Below are 22,577 nucleotides of genomic sequence, written 5' to 3' on the forward strand. Positions count from 1 at the left end.
ATAGAAAGAAATCAGCCTTATTCTCACTGAGATTTTTATTTTTAAATAATTGTTTGTATTTATTTAGTTAGAGTACAATATTTCGCCAAAGTTCTGGGTAGCAGAATATAGAGCAACAAATCAAATTTTACGTTTCAACCCTTTCCAGGTCTTTTTTAAATGTCGCTGGATGTAAAGTGAAAATATAAGGAATTAATGTTTATACACTATACAATGACCTAAACAAAAGTGAAATAGTGTACGGTGACTAAATAAATACAAATGAGCATTTAAAATATTCTCCGTGTGAGTACTGCCGATTTCCTATTAAAAATGGAAGTGAGACCTTCATTTGTGTGGGATTTTCGGCCATCTTTCCAAGGAAAGCTGCGCACGACAGAGCCCTGTTCACGAGATAGATCCATGTCTCATTTGTGGTATCCGCAGCCATTATACACTCATAGCATATCCTGTGCAAATGCCATAAATGTAAGAGATCGGAATACCCCTTTATGTATCCAGGGTTCACACACATCCCAAATCCTAAGAACTAAAATTGTAAGCAGTCTGTAGCAAGCATTTGTGAGCAGCTGTACACAATCCCAGTATATGGGGGTGATACAGGGTCTGGCTGCGCTCTGCTATAGTTACATAAGAAGAAGCAATGTATGAATACATGGTCTTACATTCTTATATGCCAAAACATCCGGTTTCATTTTGCAGGACCTGCTAAACTCCACTTTTTTCCCTGTTTTCCTAGTGACTGGAATACACCACATTTAGGTGAAAAGTCTTGGGATCCATAACTCTGCCTAAATGTGTAATGGTTGTGGATGTTACTGGCTTAGCAGCACACCTGGAATGTAAAGCATACAGTCGTCACTCTTTCCCTCCTTGTGCCCCTGGCTCTCCTTCTAGGCAGAAGCCTGTTTGAAATTATAACCTTATGACACGGGTGGCATTCTTTTCCCTCTTACAAACATGTTTCTATCTGCTCTTTTACCGGTGTCCTGGCAGAGAAGGAGCTACACACTTTGTTCACCTTTAAAAATAAATAAATACAATCCCAAAACCTAACTTATTACAATCATTTTCTTGCTTCTTTGATGGTTTCTTGGATCTAAATCTTACAGACTGTTCCCTTCATTCTGTGTTAATTTGGTCACCTTTGTTCAAGTTGTATGTTCAGTTCCTTACTGAATTGTATTGTACTCTGAACCATTGTGTGAGTTGTCAGCAAGGTTAAAATGCGTTTACCAGCTGAGACCGCTCTTCCAAATGTGTATGTGCTATATGTAAAGTATAAATACAGTATTGGAAAAAACTAAATTCACCGGATCATGGTGAGCAAAGAATATATAAAGTATTTTAGCAACTTAAATGGACTTTTCATGGATTTATGTTCTTCATAATCTGACATGTTGTTTACATATACAATCACCTATAGCTCCTTTTTAGGATTCATTCACACATATCCACGGGGGTAGATATTACATTGTATTGACCAGTATTTTGGGGAAAAACGTACACTTAAGACTTTACTTGCATTTTAGCTTCTCAAATAAGGGTACGTTCCCACGTTCAGTAAACACTTCTGTACTTCTGCAGCATCCAACCTGCAGCGACCAGATGTTGCAGCATAGTGGATGGGATATGAAGAAATCCCATGTCCCACTGTGCATCCAGAGATGCCTGCAGATGACCCAAGGAGATGGACATGCGGCGCGTCTTTCCAGGCCACAACATGTCAATTTATCTTGTGGAGACGCTCGGTCTCTGCAAGATAAATCTCACCAATACAATGTATAGGACGCTGTGATTCCGCATGGTTCAATGAACACATGCGGAATAATCTGTGTTCAAAAGTCGGCAGCACTTTGGATGCAGTGGATATGTGCTGCGTCCAGAGCGCTGCTAATTACTGACCGTGTGCACCTACTCTCTTTCTAAAAACTGTCTGACAGCAAAGAATGTGATACATTTGCAAATTAATTGATACTCAACTGTTACCGACTTGGTGGTTCTACTGGTCTTTGTGAACTTTCCTGCAGTGATGACATGCTGACTGTGCCTCTACGTGGACAGTGATTGGCAGCAGTGGTACAGGTGCATGGTTGGCATGTAGAATTGAGCAAAAACAAAATTGTGCTTCCAGCCAGACAAGGGCAATCTGCACTTTTGTGGGTGGCATTCTGGGCACCTCTGGCGTTTACTTGAAGTAGGCCACAACATCATGTAGCCTAATAATTGCCAGCTTAATAAGACTACAGGCATACAGACGCCAACACTGGACCATCGCTGTGCAAATCTTTTTGCTCAAATCTTTTTGCTCAAATTTATAGTCGCGTCATCCCTGCAGGACTGTTCACAAGCACCAGCCGAACCATCAGAGCATTGGGGGATTCATCAGGTGATTACTATTCTTTTCCCCTTTTTTTAAGTCTTGGACAAACCACTATAAAGTTCAGATTGTTACATTATTATAAGCTGGGTGAAATCTCACTGCCACCCAAAATAACATTAACATTTTTAAAAAAAATGGTTTTTAGTGGAGTGGCTCTAAAAATAAAAACCTGACCCAAATAAAGAAAGAGTGGGGTCTTATGGAAAGATTTTGCACTCATACACATAACACATTTCTTTTGCATAGTAAGCAAACTCTGTTTTTATATTTGCATTTTGTTGACGGCTTTCCATACGGAGACTTTTTAGAGGGAGTTGATGTGTATTTAGGTTTAGAATAAAAAAAGCAATTCTGTCTCAAAATGCAAAGCAGGCCTTACATAAAGTATAACATGTCCTGTTGTCATAAAACTGATTTTTGTTTTAATTTAATATACGGTAACTACAGTTTTTGGAGGTTGTTCTGGAAAGCACTTAATCTTGTTGTCCCGCGGAGCCTGGGTAATTTGCGTTCTAATATAGGTACTGTTCCAAGGGTGTTTGGTGTGTGAATTATTTATTGTTTTAATTGTTACATGGCAGCTAGTGTGTGAGCTGGCACATATCGTTACCTGGAGAGACGTTTGTAGAAGATCTTCATTTTGGGAGATCTGGGCTTTGGTCTTTGTCTCTTGCCATGGGGTTAAGATCAGGAACTGCTTCTCCTGCCATCTGTGTAATTATTGCACCCCCACCCCCTTTCTTTTCTTTGTTGGTCTTTAATTATAAAGTGCCACGTGCAAGCTTTTGGCAATAGTTGAATGACTAGATCCAGGTAGGTTACAATGTTTAGACCGCGTTGGTGTTAAATCTGAACAGTTGTCTGTTTGTCTTCTGTTTCCCTGAGTCACTTTGTATTGTACATGGAGTGCTGAGTGGTCGGGGAGACCTCTTGGATGGCACATTTCCTGATGCCTCTCAGCACAAAGGAGAGAAGAAAAGAGAGATAAATTGCAACCCTGCAAGTGGCCAGCTTTTCACTAGCAATCTGATCTTGATGTCTTCGGGGCTATTATTTACAGGGGGTGGGTGACAGTTCCAGGTTTAATTATTTAAATCAGTTTGACCCCATGGGGTCAGCACAAACTGGCCTTTTATTATGCGGTGGTAAGTCCCTTTCTGCATATGACATCTAGTCACGTCATCGTTGAGCATACACCCATCTCTTCCTGGCTGCTTCTATGTAAAATGGATATTGGCTGATTTCATTTTCTACGTGCATGCCTGCTTTCCTTGCCACCACTGCATTTGCTTTTGGGTTATGCATGTTTTGTTTGTTTTTTCTTGTGGTAAAAGGCCACAACATGGCATAGACCCTTTTTTTTTTCTTTCCCCTAATTTTTATTAAATCATTTATATTTAGTAATTTCTATTCCCTGGTGAAATATGAACTCTGCGGCTAGAAAATTGCTAATGAACGCTGGCATTTTCTTTTGAGCCCCACTGAACCCAATCAATGCTCTGTTTAGTTATGTTCTGTAATGCAGGTTGTGAAACGTCAGAGATGAACACAAGGACCACACTGGAAATTGTACATTGACATAACTAGACCTTTATTTTATTTTATTATTATTTTTTAAGTACAAGTCAGTTGTTATACACAGGATTGTATTCGGCTTTTTCTACCTATTAATGTTACCTTTGCAGAGGGCTTGGATGACATTTTTGACTTTAATGGACTAAAATGATACATGCTATGCTATTCCATATACTCCATAACTTCTCAAAGCCCCGGAGAAGAACCTGTAACTGTACATCTCTATTCCATTCATTTTCTGTTTCCTTACTTCTTGCTCTAGAATGGGTTAATGGTTACCACAAGCGATTCCTGAAAAGTCTCTGTTTTGTAATAACTCCAAGCACAATGAAGCAAGGTTTGATCCATTGCCAAGATAAATGTAGACACCGCACAGATAAAAGGCCTCACGGGCTGCCCTACCTGTTATTCTGTAAGCGTCAGGTGTGACTGCTGCTGGAACTGGTCCCAGCAAACCACCAGCCTGAGTAATCCTCCCACTTATGCTGTGTGTGGGGCTTTGGTGTATACCTGTTAACAAGCTGGACGTGTGCAGTGACAGATCGTGCCGCATGCTTTCACTGTATAAAATAATGCTAAGGCCATTTCCACTGTAATGAGTGGATAAAGATATATATTCTCCAATAATATTAAGAGTGTAACAAAGTATTTTGTATTCTTTTAATAATAGAGCTGCTGTTCCATTTTGGGTTTTTTTGCAGGTAGATTTGTAATGAGTGCAAAAAGATAATAGAAAGATTTGTGCCTTTTCTGTGTTTTGGACCTTTTAGGTATATACCAGTCTGCCCTCCGAGTTTTGCAAGGCTAAGATGCTTCAGGAGAACACTGTTTTTCCTGAAGTTTTTTTTTTCCATTGTTTTAGCAGCAACTCTTCAAATGGCTAAGCTGCCTAAAGAATAAGCGTGCTACTTATTTTGAAATAGTTAAAAGAAGTGAAAAGAAATTTAACGTGCACAGCAAGTCGTTTTTGCATTGCTGTGCATTCTGTTCATTCTTTGTTGCAGGTTTTTTGTGTTTTTTTTTTTTTTTTTAGTTGGAATCCACCTTGAAAAGATGATGGGTACACATCCCCTTTCTGTGTTTTGTATAATCACCGAGTGTAACATGGCCTAAGGTTGTATGTCATCCACACCGTTTTGCTGCGTTCATACATGTAAAAGATACCATTGAGCGAGTTTATCTCAGATTTATGTCTACAAAAAAGTTTGTCAAATATCTGTGTGGTACAGATTTCACTAAGTATTACGATGTGAGAGTCCTCAGTGGTTGACAACTTTTTAATGGCTAACTGAAAAGCAAATTGCAAGCTTTCGAGACTACTCATGTCTCTTCATGAGGCATAGAATAACACAAAATCTGAAGCGTCACGTATTTATGCACAACAGGGCACAGGAGTATTGCAGCAGATTTGTGGATTCTCTTTTTTTTTTTTTTTTTTTTCCCCTGTAGCATGAGGATAGCGTTTCTCTTATGTTTAGTCAGTGCGGAATAACGTGAATAACTCCATATGTAATGTTGGTCTAAAACTGCTTGATGAAAGATCACACAAATGTGTCACATGAAATATGGCAATTCTGATTACACAGTTTGTTATTCATGGTGGGTCATACTGGGAGTTCAGGAATTTCCACTTTTTGAGAGATTTTTCTTTAAGATGCGATTGACAGAATGCAGTGAAATGGTCTGACACATGGCATAAGGGTGCTGTATAAAATATGATGTACATGTTTTTCTGCTGTACTATGAATCCATGTAGTATGGATCACAAGCCCTAAGTATTGGTTAAAGGTCCCAAGGATGTTAATAACCAGTCACATGGGTATTCTTAGTATTGAGGCAGGCATTGGTGTGTAACTATGCAGACAGTATCATTTATATACATTCTTGTTTTGTTATTCAATGCAGTCTCATGGGTACAGATACAAAATTTATGTAACTTTGGCTTTAAGGAATTGTCCGTTGAAAACCTGTTATCACCTGTCCATTGGATGGGTGGTAGATTTTTGGTCTGTAGGATTGTGACCACTGTTGCCTACACTGATCATCAAAATGGGGAATATGTGTCCCCAACTAAGTACTTTTATCCTTGTGAGGTTGCCAAGCTCTGTGCTCCGTTTTTTCCAGGAGGCCCATAATGAACAAATCTAGCAACAGTCAGGCATGCACACTGCCTCTCCATTCTAGGCCCCTTTCACATTGCATTCATCCCCGTGCCCAGCAGTTCCATCAGGGCTTGCATCTGAACACCCCGCAAAACTGGATTCGGGTGTATGCACCGACTGGACCATTGGCTGACTATAATGGTGCCGACAGTCAGTGTGTACTGACGTGCATCATTTTCGGACATATACTCCTGCTGAAGGTAGACACTCAGAAGTTTCCTCCTCCAGTAGGAGTATACGTCTGAAAATGATGCACATCAGAACACACATTGACTCTGTCGGCACCATTATAGTAAATTGTCCATTGGTTTGTCAAGGGGATCGGATGTAAGCCCTGATAAGACCACTGAACGACAATGCCCAGTGTGAAAGTGCCCCTCAATGGATAAAGTGCTTTATTGATGATAAAAATTCACTGTTCTGCCAATCGGTGTGGGTCCCAGTGATAGAAACCATACTGACCAATAAATTCACTTATTTCGGGTGTAGGGTATAACTTGATTTCATCGGACAACCCCTGTAGGGATATAGTCACATGCAGAAGATCTGGTGCAGAAATGTTTGTAATTAAAAATCCGTTTCCTTCATTTGAATAGGGTCTTTAGATGCTGAAAGATGCTCCAAATTCTTTAAAGGGAATCTATCACCACAAAATTCGCCTATAAGCTAAGGCCACTGGCATCAGGGGCTTATCTACAGCATTCTGTAATGCTGTAGATAAGCCCCCCGATGTCACCTGAAAGATAAGAACAACAGGTTATATTATACTCACCCAGGGGCGGTCCCGATGTGGTCTGGGTCCCGCGCCTCCCATCTTCATAGGATGACGTCCTCTTCTTTGCTTCCTGCCGCGGCTCCTGTGCAGGCGTACTTTATCTGCCCTGTTGAAGACAGAGCAAAGTACTGCAGTGCGCAGGCATCAGGCCTCTCTGACCTTTCTCAGCGCCTGCGCACTGCAGTACTTTGCTCTGCCTTCAACAGGGCAGATAAAGTACGCCTGCACAGGAGCCGCAGCAGGAAGACAAGAAGAGGACATCATCGTATGAAGATGGGAGGCGCGGGACCCGGACCGCGACACCCATCGGACCGGACCGTATCGGGACCGCCCCTGGGCGAGTATAATAAAACCTGTTTTTCTTATCTTTCAGGTGACATCCGGGGCTTATCTACAGCATTACAGAATGCTGTAGATAAGCCCCTGATGCGGGTGGCCTTAAGGTACCTTCACACTGAACAACTTAACAACGATAACGATAGCGATCCGTGACGTTGCAGCGTCCTGGATAGCGATATCGTTGTGTTTGACACGCAGCAGCGATCAGGATCCTGCTGTGACATCGTTGGTCGGAGCTAGGAGGCCAGCACCTTATTTTGTCGCTGGATCACCCGCTGACATCGCTGGATCGGTGTGTGTGACGCCGATTCAGCGATGTCTTCACTGGTAACCAGGGTAAACATCGGGTTACTAAGCGCAGGGCCGCGCTTAGTAACCCGATATTTACCCTGGTTACCATTGTAAATGTAAAAAAACCCAAACACTACATACTTACATTCCGGTGTCTGTCGGGTCCCCCGACGTCCGCTTCCCTGCACTGTGTCAGCGCCCTCCAGCCGTGAAGCAGAGCACAGCGGTGACGTCACCGCTCTGCTTTAGGGCCGGCGCTTACACAGTGCAGGGAAGCGGACGCCGGGGAACCCGACAGACACCGGAATGTAAGTATGTAGTGTTTTTTTTTTTACATTTACATTGGTAACCAGGGTAAACATCGGGTTACTAAGCGCGGCCCTGTGCTTAGTAACCCGATGTTTACCCTGGTTACCCGGGGACTTCGGCATCGTTGGTCGCTGGAGAGCTGTCTGTGTGACAGCTCTCCAGCGACCACACAACGACGAAACAGCGACGCTTCAGCGACCGGCATCGTTGTCTATATCGCTGCAGCGTCGCTTAATGTGACGGTACCTTTAGCTTACAGGCGAATTTTGGGGTGACCGATTCCCTTTAAGATTTGCACACCTCTACATCAACTTTTTGCTTCTGTGTACTGTTTATCAAGACTGCATGTGAAACGTTATTCTTGATAAATTGGTACCGAAATGCATAATTTTACAGCTCATGGCTTGTCCAACTGCTCTTCTAGGTGGTTATAAATGCATGTCATGGTATAAATGTCATCAGAAGCAGATGGGGAGCAAATGGAGAGGGAAAAAAGCAGTCTATGGCAAGCTTTAATCAACTGATCACATTACAGATTGCTATAAAAGAAAAAGGCCAAAAACGTTAGCATGTCTTCTACTGGAATCTGTCTTCTTCCAAAATTTAGATCCGTCTTTAACTTTTTGCTAATATTTTATCTTCTCTTCAGATGTATTTATTTAGTTTTTAATCTGACATTTGGTTCTAGAGACATGAGTCTTTTTTTATTTGGTGTTTAAATTTCCCTGTGAGAGATTTCCTCCTTGTAAAGACCATTACAATTTAGCACTAGATAAAAAGCCCCATATCTGTAGAGTCATAATTTGGATTTAAAAATAAAACAAACCAACAATGGAATGACCAGATGAGCGGGAATAAAATAAGAGCACAAACTGGTGGCTTATGATCTGGTGACGGGTCCTCTTTAATTATGTCATTAGTGTAATATCTTATGAAGCTTCAGTAACAGTCACTAAGTGTCCATGTGTTATCCTTAGCGACATGCATGATTTCTGTCCTACACCCACATACAGAGGTGACTAGGAGCAATTTTGGGAGGAACCTGCTGAATTTATACACCACCTTCACTCTATTGTCTTTAATGAGCTTGTGACCTCATTCATGGCAGATAATTGTCTATGAATCTATCACATAAAGAGAAATTGTCAGAATTTATAGATGCAAATGTTCCTTTTATTGTTGTCTATATACAGACCTGAGCTATGATGTGGTGTTATGCGTGCTGTGAAATGATACCCCTAAAGTGCAGGACCTTAGGGTGGATTTAGTATGAGCCTGCTTGGGAAAAAAACCTATGGCTGAACCACACATCTGTTTAGTATGCCTTTCCTTTGCCATGTTACTGGCTCCTGTCTTGGTTATTCTCTGGGTGCACTGTGAATAATACATAAGCTCATTTCTTTCTGGCCTCTCACCCCTCCTGCATTACAGATCAAGAGCCATTCTCCATCTCCCTGAAAGCTTCTCCATTACTCGGGGGCTTTTTTCTTTATTCCAATAATGCATCAACCAACGGAAACACTCTGTGTGATAAGTGTGTCCAGCATCCTTTAGAGCTCTCCCCTGAAGGTACCCACGGGGCTTGGTTTATGGATGGATTCCGGTGTGGAGAGCAGGACCAAAATGTCCCTCAATCATGTTAAATGGTGCCCAAAGTATGTTGTATGCTGAATGATGCTGTGCTATATTTTCCTAGTTCATCCCATGTGTGGCTCTGACCTGCACCATTCATTTTATATCTTCAAAGAAAGCTTAAAAAAAAAAAATCCTGAATGACTGTTCACATTCCTCTTTCCTCATATGTCATCTGGACAGAGATGGTGTTCCTGCAGTGATATCTGCATGACTGTTACGTGTAGGTCAGGCTTGTAAAGCATGAATTAGCCTGTGTGGAGGAAACGCATTGAAAGCATTCCAAACGGCAGAGCATTTACTAGCGAGGCTGGCTGAAGTCCAGGCCGGGGAAATCAAAGGAAGAAGCCACTTTATGAACCCTAGAGCATCCCTGTAAGGATGTGAGCCAGCTCTGTTACTGAACCAGTTGGAGTGATTACATAGCGCTTTTGTATCTCATAAAAAAGCTCTAACTGCCCCAATCATTAATTTCATAATTATTCTAATTACCAATGGTCCCTCTTAGGTTGTGTCAAGCTCCATATTTTCTCTGTAGTTCAAAAAAAAGTTGTGCAGCCAAAACCCAAATCATAAATTACTTTAATTTGTGGTAAAATTGACATGGTTTTGTTGTGTTGTACTTGCTCGTACAGCAAAAAGTCTATGGTCTATGATATTTGGCACCTTTTAAAACCACCATAAAGATGTTGTCCAGTCTAGCTAATTCATTTTCATACACCCCTCTAAATACCGGGGAGCCTATCCAGCTATAGACAGTTGTCTACACACACAACTCTTAGATTTAAATGGGCACTATGTAATTTTTAATTTCCCCCACTGGTGGCGCTGCAGGAAAAACAAGAACTGTGTATCCCCATAGGTCAAAGCTGATTGCTGGGGGGGCCAACATGAGGGCACTGTTGATATCAAGCGGAGATCCCCTTTATGTAATATACTCTTCTGTTTTGAAGATTCACAGTATTTAGTGTAAGGCAGCTTGTCCAGTATATAATGAATAGTTCATGTTCTCTACCCGAGCTCTTGAATTACATGGGCAGATGCCAGCTTACATAGCGTGAATGGTAAGGAGTGTCAGAAATTCCTGGAAAAGCATTTCCTTCGCTCCAGGTCATCCGCTCATTGAAAGCGAAACAGACTTATGTTGGCAAACTGGCAGCGTTCCTGATGGGTGTATTTATTTATTAGCTGCAAGCCATCCTTTAACCCATGACTTGCATAACTCGTGGATTTACTTAGGCATCGCTGGGAAATAATGATATCTATTATTACGGAGTCTGTAGTATCTATTGGCCTTTATTCAAACCACCAAACTTTTACCATTTTTTTTTTTTTTATTGCAATTATTTCATCGGCCCAGCTCTGCACATGACAAATTGATACTTTACTGCCTCTTCACAAACTTTAGAATAAATAGAGGAAAGAAAATGATTAAACACAGTGCAACAGTGTATGCATGTATAGGATATATCTATATATAATATACAAATACTATAGATTTTTATCTCACCTGGAAATTCCTTTTAAGACCCACACACACAGTAGATTAGTAGCAGACAAGCCCACTGATTTTAGGCGTGACCAACCATGGTGCCATGTAATGTGTAGGTAAGCCTCCTGTCTCTTCCCAATACAGATGAGTTGACAGAAGGGATGGGCATGCTGAATTTCAACGTACTATTCTTCTGTTTCCACGGAAAATAAGCTTCCCCTCGAGAGGTGTGTGGCAGCAGCTTACTGCCCTCTACCCATTGAAAACAAATGTACTGTGAGCGTCGAGTGTGTGTGTGTGTCGATGGCTTTCTAATGAGTTATTGGCATCTGCAGGTTTAATTTCAGATTATTAATTGTATTGGACAATAGTTTTCCCTGCTGTCTTTTATAATTATTTCTATCATCTTCCTTCTTTAAAGCCAAGAAATGTATATCTTTTTGAATTTAAGTGTTTTCTGTGAGATAAAGACCCCCGTTTAGATTGACACAGTTGTGACCGGGCAGATACATGGTGTAGGAATGAGCTGGAATGGGTGTCTTTGTGCACATATGAAAGGGATTCTTTATTCGGCATGAGAGGCATCCACCTCCCCTTAGATCATGTGTGTGCCCTGTACTAAAAGATGTACCTCGGGGTGAGGAGGTTAAGGGTCTGCCCAGTGACTGCAGCCATTTTAATAATTAATGCCTGATTCTTTCTGGGATCTAGAAGTTGTGGTTACATGATGTGTTTGGAAGACAAGATCTTATTAGTCACAATGTAATTAATGGATTTCCTGCTAGACGCCCAGAGAAAAACAATGTTAGAGATTTTTGTCCTGTCAATGCCATGGTGTTGTATTATACTTTCATGACACCTATGAAATGATAGTTACACTAATGAATATCCATGCAAATCTATATGCACTGTAAAATGGGAATGTTGCCAGTAATCTGCCAGCAGTATCTGCACCAGAGGTGGCGTAGGCTGCTTAGGAAGCGCACCAACCAGTGGACTTAAATATCGCTTTTGAATGACCAAGAAACAGACATTGTTACATAGGGTCTGCTTATTAGGTTTGATGAGCTACTCTGTAGATTATTTTATCACTTTACCCTGCCCCCTCCTGTGAATGCCCCATTTCTTAAGATTACCTCTTTCAAACCTCAATTACAACCCAGCTGCAAGAGACCAGGGGCTTTGGTGTCTTTCTTGATTTTGCTCTTGTCAGAGTTAATGGCTTATCATTTGCTACTTTAGGAAGATCTCCTTTTAAAACTTAAAATAAATCTACGTTTGCTGGAGCATCTGCTAATTTACATTGCCATTTTACTTTGTATATGGGCAAAATGATGCTTTCAGAGGTTAACTGCTTTTGATTTTTGGGGGGCATAAAAGTAAGTACAAGCATATTGGCTAATCAGAAAGCTTGTACTTAGCTGGTTATCCAACAGTAGTATCACTCATGAAACTGAATGGGAATGAAAGTGTATGTATATATAAATGTGTGTGTGTGTATGTATATATATATGTATATGTGTATATATATATATATATATATATATATATATATATATATATATATATATATATATATATATATATATATATATATATATATATATATAATATTTGTACATTGTAATAATGGAGGTTAGCTGAAAATTGTACCAACATAAACCCTCAGAGCAGTATGTCATGGATGAGAAAAATAAGATTTTCCATTTGGAATATGTTTACAAGGAGTTTACTATACAAATATATATTTAATAAATCTCTTGCCCAGTGTTCACATTTATTCAAGGGAGATGGCTTTTGGCTCTCTCCTTTTTTCACAAACCGTTCAGATTAGAACATTTTTATATAGGATTATACAGCATTTCTGTGATTAATTTATAAATAAATACACCCGCTCCATCAGTTCTTATAGGTATATTTAAATAGAACCTGAAACTGTCAGCAGGATTAATGCTGATAAAATTGATACCTTTTTTGTGAAGAAATCTGTGCCCTTCAATAATCACCCATTGAAGTTGTATGTAGCTGAACTTTAAAGTGCAGTGGGGCGTCATCCTGCACTTGGTCTTCTCCTGCTAGTGTGGGTCCCTCCGCCTGTCTACGGTCTTCTAACAGACCAGACATTTGCTTTTTCAGTGACCTATCTCCTCTGACTAAAATCTCACACAGGTGCCCAATAACTTCTACATAATGTGAACGAGCCGAGAAATCGATCTGCACATGCGCCGTCCATGGCAATGACTGCATCTGCATGATATTTTTACCAAAGGAGGCAGGTCATTGAAAAAATAGTGACCTGTCAGTCAGACTGGAGGCAGGCGGAGGGACAGGAGAAGACCAACGGCAGCGTCCAGACCCCCTGCACTTCCATATCATTAGCATGTAACTTCAATAGGTGAGTATCGATTTCTTAAGAAAGTATCACTTTAATCAGCATTAAAGCACATTTATAGCTATGTCTTTTACCACACAAGTTTACAGACCCCTAAAATGTAGTCATAAATCCAGTGTGTGTCCATGGACTGCAAGATAAAACCCCTGGCAGAGTGGAAAAGAAGTGTCCTGTATTGCACACAGCCCTTGTTCATAAGACATGTTCCAACAGGTCACATACATAGTGCGTTTTCCTTCTTCTGGATTTTCCTGGTGGAAAACCCTTTGCGCATTATAGTAAAAGAATTTGGATGAAAAAAAAAGTGTATATCTTATTTTTATTTTTTTTTCCACGATTCCTCATTCAGAATTTGGTGAGTAAATTGACTGGTGTGTCATTTCCACAATAAAATCTGCAGTTTTGAGCTGCTGGTGCATCCATAATATCTTTAGGGTATGTGTACTACAGCGGTCACATTTTTATGAAAGCAACAGAATAGCAAAATTCTATATTTATATTCCGAGCTTTCAGGAATAGGTATAGCAAATATCACGTTCTCTCAATTCTTTCATGTTGCCGTTTAAATAAATACAACTTGATGAATTTGTCCATGCATTAGATGTCCCTCTGCCTAAGAATAGTGCTTATTAGTGATGAGTGAACCTGCTCGGGTGGTAACCGAGTGACTTTGGCGTGCTTGAAAAATATGTTTGAGTCCCCGCGGCTGCATGTCTTGTGGCTGTTCGACACTTGGTTAACACCTTAGCTCATCACTAGTGCTTATGTTCACCTGCCCTTTTATGAACACTCCCTAATTGCAGTTGATGGGCACGATTCTGTCTAATGCGTACCTGGTATTTTTGTGGGTGGGCAGGAGGAGGTAAAGTTTCTAACATTCTCCTGCAGGTGAGGATTGTGCAAACAAAAACTACAGCTATGAATCCACAGCGTACTAGAATTAATAAAGGATGACTGTCATCACTGGATCACCCGCTCTAGTCTAGTGATTTGTATCACTAATCATTGCTGTACCAGTTCCAAACCACACATTTACCTACATGTACTTCAAGAAGAGAAGTGCTCTTCACAGCTTGACCTGACTCCAGACCTACAGGAATTAAAACTTCTGGGTTGGTGCCCAAACATACCATTTTTATTTATATATCAAGAGTGAAATCTATGGTCCTTTTTATATATAAAAAAATGAACAAGGATCATGTGAAAGTTTGTACAACAATATAAAAAAAAAATCATGTGAAAAGTTATTTATGTAAATTAGTATGCTCTGATATTATTTCTGTTTGTTCCATTGCTTTCCAATGCCATCAGTATGACTGTAAACTTAAATTGCCCCAACTAAAACTTACCGTAGCTAATGAAATATGGACAGGACTATAGAGAATCTTCCAATCTGCATTGTCATAAGCAATCTTGTCATGAAGCCAGCCCTGCGATCAGATAATTTCCTCAGGTCCAGCATCTAATGAACACCACCTCTAGTATGAATCTGTTATTGTGCTTCCTATTAGGCCACGGTCACACTAGCAGTATTTGGTCAGTATTTCACACCAGTATCTGTAAGCCAAAACCAGGAGTGGGTGATAAATCCAGAAGTGGTGCATATGTTTCTATTATACTTTTCCTCAGATTGTTCCACTCCTGGTTTTGGCTTACAAATACTGATGTAAAATACTGACTAAATACTCACTGAATCTTAGCAGAAATTAATATTGTCTACTCGGGGCCCATTTAGACAGTCCAATAAGCGAGACTGCATTCTGTGCACATGAAAATAGGCAGTTTTGGCCCAAAGGACACACAAGCTTTATATTCTGTTCTTTGGTCTGTGGTGGCTTCTTTTTAAGGCTCATGCACACTACTTGATGGCTGTTGAATGGGGCCATAATACATCACTAGGACAGTGCTGCACCTCTTTGTGCCTTCTATTTCATGCTTAGTGTTCTTTATTAAATTGTGGCTTAGTCCTTGTGATGCCTTAGTACGTTTTTGTGCTTCACGTGTAGATTTTGTGCAATTGTACCATGGAAAATATTCACTATTGTTTACAAGGTTCATTTTAATACAGTAGTCCCTGCTGAGCACTACGACAGGTTTAATGGGAAGCCCCACCGAACCCCGACTGAGCCATTTACTTCAGTGAAGCTGACTGAGCCACTGTGGACACAGTCTTGCCCCCGTCCTGGCAGTGTTTCCATTTTTTTTCGTACAAAAACGTGGTCTACCATGTATTTGTGCCTGTCTGAAAAAGACGATTACTGCCAGGACAGAGGCAAGACTCTACAATGACACCCATGAGCTTCATTGAAGTGAATGGCTCTGTTGGTTTTCCAGTCGGAATTACAAAAATTTTCGAATTAAGACAGAAACCCAGAGATATTGCTTTGCGGACAGTTTGTGAACCTAGTCTTAGGCTGGCTTCACATTTGCGTTCAGGATGGCTGCGTACTTCCCCCCTTCTTCCTTCCTGAAGCTCCGCCTACTTCTGTATGCGTCCTGCGTTTCCCTGCATACCTATCTCTAACATTGGGTACGCAGGGACATGCGTTGTATGCGGATCCGTCCGCATGCGGCGATTTGATGTGTGCGGCGACCGCACGGAAGCACAAAATTTTAGGCGGGGCTTCAGGGAGGAAGTACGCAGCCATCCACAGCTCTCCTGAACACAAATGTGAACCCAGCCTTAGCAATGCACACAGAGTATAGATCTATGCAATTTAGAATTAAAAAAGTGTGTGTGTGTATATGTATGTAATAATAATTTTATTTATATAGCGCCAACATATTCCGCAGTGCTTTACAACTTATAGAGGGGACTTGTACAGACAATAGACATTACAGCATAACAGAAATCACAGTTCAAAATAGATACCAGGAGGAATGAGGGCCCTGCTCGCAAGCTTACAAACTATGAGGAAAAGGGGAGACACGAGAGGTGGATGGTAACAATTGCTTTAGTTATTGGGACCAGCCATAGTGTAAGGCTCGGGTGTTCATGTAAAGCTGCATGAACCAGTTCACTGCCTAAGTATGTAGCAGTACAGACACAGAGGCTATTAACTGTATAAAGTGTATGAGAACATGATGCGAGGAACCTGATTATGTTTTTTTTTTTTTTTTTTTTTATAGGCCACACAGGGATAGTTAGGTTAATGCGTTGAGGCGGTAGGCCAATCTGAACAAATGCGTTTTTAGGGCACGCTTAAAACTGTGGGGATTGGGGATTAATCGTATTAACCTAGGTAGTGCATTCCAAAGAATCGGCGCAGCACGTGTAAAGTCTTGGAGACGGGAGTGGGAGATTCTGATTATTGAGGATGCCAACCTGAGGTCATTTGCGGAGCGGAGGGCACGGGTAGGGTGGTAGACTGAGACCAGAGAGGGATGTAGGGTGGTGCTGAGCCATGGAGTGCTTTGTGGATGAGGGTAGTAGTTTTGTACTGGATTCTGGAGTGGATGGGTAGCCAGTGTAATGACTGGCACAACGTAGAGGCATCGGTGTAATGGTTGGGGAGGAATATGATCCTGGCTGCAGCATTCAGGACAGATTGGAGCGGGGAGAGTTTGGTAAGAGGAAGGCCGATTAGTAGAGAGTTACAATAGTCCAGATGAGAATGAATAAGTGAAACAGTGAGAGTTTTTGCAGAGTCGAAAGTAAGAAAAGGGCGAATTCTAGAAATGTTTTTGAGATGCAGATAAGAAGTGCGAGCCAGTGATCGGATGTGGGGGGTGAATGAAAGCTCGGAGTCAAGGATGACCCCCAAGGCAGCGGGCATGTTGCTTTGGAGTAATGGTGGAACCGCACACGGAGATGGCAATGTCAGGCAAAGGTAGGTTAGTAGAGGGAGAGAACACGAGGACAGTTTTTGATAGGTTCAGTTTCAGATAGAGGGAGGACATGATGTTAGAGACAGCGGTAAGACAATCACTGGTGTTTTCTAAAAAGGTCGGCGTGATAACAGGAGAAGAGGTGTATAATTGGGTGTCGTCAGCAGAGAGATCGTACTGGAAACCAAATCTACTGATTGTTTGTCCAATAGGGGCAGTATACAAAGAGAAGAGAAGGGGGCCTAGGACTGATCCTTGAGGAACCCCAACAGTAAGGGGAAGGTGAGAAGAGGAGGAACCAGCAAAAGATACGGTGAAGGATCAGTCAGAGAGATAGGAGTATGTATATGTGTGTGTGTGTATGTGTATATATATATATATATATATATATATATATATATATATATATATATATATATATATATATATATATATATATATATATATATATATATATACCACCTGTGCACTTGACCCACTCCCATCCCACCTCATCCCAAACCTCACCACAATCTTCATCCCAACCCTAACCCATCTCTTCAACCTATCACTAACAGCTGGTGTTTTCCCCTCAAGCTTTAAACATGCCTCCATCACACCTATCCTCAAAAAGCCCTCTCTTGACCCATCCTCTGTATCTAGCTATCGCCCTATATCACTTCTCCCCTATGCCTCAAAACTACTGGAACAACACGTCTACCTTGAACTGTCCTCCCATCTCTCTTCTTGCTCCCTCTTTGACCGCTTACAATCTGGCTTCCGGTCACACCATTCCACTGAAACTGCGCTAACTAAGGTCACCAATGACCTCTTAACCGCCAAGAGCAAGCGACACTACTCTGTTCTCCTCCTCCTCGACCTGTCGGCTGCCTTTGACACAGTGGACCATTCCCTATTATTACAGACCCTCTCATCCCTTGGCATCACAGACTTGGCCCTATCCTGGATCTCCTCATACCTAACAGACCGGACATTCAGCGTCTCCCACTCACACACCACCTCCTCACCTCGCCCCCTCTCTGTCGGAGTCCCACAAGGTTCAGTCCTTGGGCCCCTGCTCTTCTCCATTTACACCTTTGGCCTGGGACAGCTCATAGAATCTCATGGCTTTCAGTATCACCTCTATGCTGATGACACACAGATCTACATCTCTGGACCAGATATCACCTCCCTACTAACCAGAATCCCTCAATGTCTGTCCACTATTTCATCCTTCTTCTCCGCTAGATTTCTGAAACTTAACATGGACAAAACAGAATTCATCATCTTTCCCCCATCTCACGTGACCCCCCCCCAATGAACCTATCCATTACAGTAAATGGCTGCCCACTCTCCCCAGTCCCACAAGCTCGCTGCCTCGGGGTTATCCTTGACGCTGATCTCTCCTTCAAACCACATATCCAAGCCCTTTCCACTTCCTGCCGACTTCAACTCAAAAATATTGCACGAATCCGTTCATTCCTCAACCAAGAATCTGCAAAAACCCTAGTCCATGCCCTCATCATCTCTCGCCTTGACTACTGCAACCTCCTGCTCTGTGGCCTCCCCTCAAACACTCTCGCACCCCTCCAATCTATTCTAAACTCTGCTGCCCGACTAATCCACCTGTCCCCCCGCTATTCTCCGGCCTCTCCCCTCTGTCAATCCCTTCACTGGCTCCCCATTGCCCAGAGACTCCAGTACAAAACCCTAACCATGACGTACAAAGCCATCCACAACCTGTCTCCTCCTTACATCTGTGACCTCATCTCCCGGTACTTTCCTACACGCAACCTCCGATCCTCACAAGATCTCCTTCTCTACTCCCCTCTTATCTCCTCTTCCCACAATCGTATACAAGATTTCTCTCGCGTATCACCCCTACTCTGGAACCCTCTACCACAACACATCAGACTCTCGCCCACCATCGAAACCTTCAAAAAGAACCTGAAGACCCACCTCTTCCGACAAGCCTACAACCTGCAGTAACCACCGATCGACCAAACCGCTGCATGACCAGCTCTACCCTCACCTACTGTATCCTCACCCATCCCTTGTAGATTGTGAGCCTTCGCGGGCAGGGTCCTCTCTCCTACTGTACCAGTTATGACTTGTATTGTTCAAGATTATTGTACTTGTTTTTATTATGTATACCCCTCCTCACTTGTAAAGCGCCATGGAATAAATGGCGCTATAACAATAAATAATAATAATAATAATAATAAAATATATATATATATATATATATATATATATATATATATAATTTTTTTTTTTTTTAAATGGTAAGGGCATGCTTTTTGTATCTGCTTTGCCCCTGCAGCTTCCCCTCCCCCCGGTTCTTGGTATTCACTGTGCCTCTTTTAAAAGGCACACAGAGTTGGCAAACACTTTCCTGGGAAGGTCCTAAGCTGGTGCCTGGGGCTGGTCTGCATTCCTCAGAGCTTGAGACGCCTGCTGGGCAAGTTGGAGGGTGAGAGGTGGCCACTGTTTAGTGGTTGTAGATGAGATGGTGGGGGAGGAGGAGAATGCGAACAATACATCTAGATACCCACCTGGACACCCTTTGTGCATACCTGCTGCGTTGTAACATCTGTGGCATGGATACATATAAACCCCATTTTTCCAGTTACTACAGTGTTACTTTGCCAAAACGAGAATACAAATGGGATACTGTATTGTAATTGGCTATTTATGTAAAGATTGGGGGTTAAAAAACCAATCCTATTTCTGGGTAGTTGCATATTCCGTGACAGGCGACCATGATCCGCTTCTGAATGCATACAACTGCACATTGTATTGAGCTGCTGCAGTTCAGATGGACTTTAGTCCTCTTGCCTCCTATATCTGTATAGATGAAAGCTGACCTGCTGTTGGAGTCCAGGCTAAATGTGGCACATATCTGCTGTTCCTGTGCTTCTGGGTTTTTTCCTCTTGTTTTGCGGTCTGCGTAGTATACCTTTTTATTGCAGCTTCAGGAACTAAACTGTCATAAAGTAAAATTGTATTTTGTATTTTTATTTTACATAGACTAGGCTTTTTGCTTGGCTACCTATGTTCCACTGATTCTAGATCATTTGCTAAAGAAATATCAGCCATGCCACTTTATGTTTTTCACTGTATGTAGACAGGAGAGGTAATATGCCACAGAGACCAGAACACTAATGTCATGACCTTGTTTTATGACCTTTCTCCTGTAAAAGTCACTGTAAGTTTCTGTTTCTTCCCATATGTGCCTGTTAAACCATTCTTTCTATCTCGCCTGCATGCTGAACCCATCTTGTAGAATAGAGACACACCTTGTGCCCCAGGGCAAGACTACCCCCTCCCCTCCTCTTTTCTGTGATCCTGTACCTGCCAGGGTGTGTTTGGAATGGAGGTTAACTATTTTATTGCCAGTGTCCTTTCTGCCTTTTTTTAAATTAATAGAAGAGCTTTTATTGAAGAAATATGCAGAATGTGAACATGGATTAACACATGTGAAATGACGATATATATTTTTTTTTTAGTCTTGTGATCTGCCGTCTTTTCTTTCAAAGTAGCTTGAACTCTGCGCTACCTGTAACTGATTATGTAAAGTTACTTACTGTTATCCAGAGCCTCTGATTGCAGCCATAATAGTGTAATTTGTACGTTTGGGATATTCTCCCTAGATTAAATATAATAAAAAATACCTACTTAATTTTTTTGTAAGTGATGGTGTATATTTGGAGGAGGTAAAAAAGATAAAAATAGGTGAGCCTTCAGTTAAAGAAGATCTGTTACCAGATTTTACAATAAAAACTGTACATTTCAAAAATATATTATAGACCTAAGGATGCTGGTATACTTACTTTGAAAATCCAGTTCCCAATGGTCTTATAACACATTTTTGAACGTTTTCCTGATTTAATATTATTATGAACTTCTTATGAGTTCAGCATAAAAAAGTATGCCAGTTTGGGCACTAACTTATGGCTTTTGTAGTTATTTTAGATTTTCAATTCCTTTCAGTGCATCCCTTCGGCACAATATAGACTATAGTAACACCCGCCTTTTATTTTGATAATAGATTGGCGGGTGAATTTTGAAAATTCACTGCCCATTTAGATGTATTATGAACCTTTTTGACAGGCTGAGTATTAGTGAGTGAGTGTTGGTAAGAACGCTTATGGGCTCCTGTAAACTTTCTGACAATGTCCTGAGGATTGAACAAAAAGTTTTGATTGTCAGGTGATTTGATCACTTATGCTGGCGTAAAAATCATTGACATCACGTCACCCCATGTAAATAGGGGATGTGCTGCAAATAACATAATGGCATTCAAGGACAGAATGATCGTCCTGTTCCATTTTGATATTAGTTGGCCGGTATAAGCAGGCTAGTAAACTAGTGCTGATTGACTTTGATGTAGCCAATCGGCAACTCTATATGTCCCTTTAACTTTAATTTCTCTTCCAGCCAATAGGGCACCTAGAATCCAATGGGCCCTGGTGCAAAAATGTAGCCTGGGGCATGTATTGCAGTACAGTGACCCTTCGTCTCCGCAATACATTTCCGCTGAATGTGCATCCTCAAAACGCACATACAGCTGAAGTAGTTCCTGCCATCAGGGGGGCCCGGTTGCAGTTGAACCCTCTGCAACCGCAAATCATTACAGCCCTGCTTCCAGCCAACCCTTTGCTGGCCGCAGCTTTTCAGTATGTGATGCAGTTGACTGGAGGGGCTAGTTTTATTAAAACACATGATGGTGCGGCTCACTGAAGGTGTGGAGATCATTATTGGTATCACAAATGCAGCTTCCAATTATTGTTTTTTTTTTTTTTTTTTAAAGTTTTTTGCCTTTTTAAGGTTAGCCCATACCTCTTCAACTTTCCTTTTAGAGTATGGAAGGAGCGTGAAATCCTCAGAGACAACATGTAGAGGTCATACAATACATACTCGCATGCAGTTATTTGTTAAAGTTCTGGACTTCTAGCTCCGACCAACGATATCACAGCGGGATCCAGATCGCTGCTGCGTGTCAAACACAACGATATCGCTATCCAGGACGCTGCAACGTCACGGATCGTTGTCGTTCTCGTTGTAAAGTCGTTTAGTGTGAAGGTACCTTACCACGAATTCACTAAAATAGACTTCCATTTTACTAATGCCAACCTGTATCTTACCATATTTTGGTATAATAGTTTTTCTCTTGTAAAAGGTGATTTTTATCGTCTTTATTTCTTTAATTATTCATTTAGGGTGGCTTCACATTTTGCTTGGAAAACACCACTGTAATTTTTGACACTTAAGACATATTATCTTTATATTGTCCATTTTTAGTGTATGTGTATATATATATATATATATATATATATATATATATATATATATATATATATATATTTTAGAAAAAATGGAACAGCACTAAAAGTTAAATGGGTGCAAAGTCTTTCAGC

General features: G+C 41.2%; 1 protein-coding gene across 7 annotated transcripts in view; it reads left to right on the forward strand.

The window, feature by feature from the left end:
* Positions 1 to 22,577, forward strand: part of HIC2 (HIC ZBTB transcriptional repressor 2) — a 165,265-nt gene that overhangs the window by 32,310 nt on the left and 110,378 nt on the right. Inside the window, exon 2 of one of the 7 annotated variants that reach the window (XR_013223627.1) lies at positions 740 to 863. The exons of the other annotated variants lie outside the window; for them this stretch is intronic. The gene's annotated coding sequence lies outside the window, so the exon portion shown is untranslated. Of the gene's footprint in view, positions 1 to 739; positions 864 to 22,577 lie in introns of those variants that run through there. 7 annotated transcript variants of the gene reach the window in all.

This window comes from Ranitomeya variabilis, chromosome 1 (genome assembly GCF_051348905.1).
Source record: "Ranitomeya variabilis isolate aRanVar5 chromosome 1, aRanVar5.hap1, whole genome shotgun sequence".
Lineage (NCBI taxonomy): Eukaryota > Metazoa > Chordata > Amphibia > Anura > Dendrobatidae > Ranitomeya > Ranitomeya variabilis.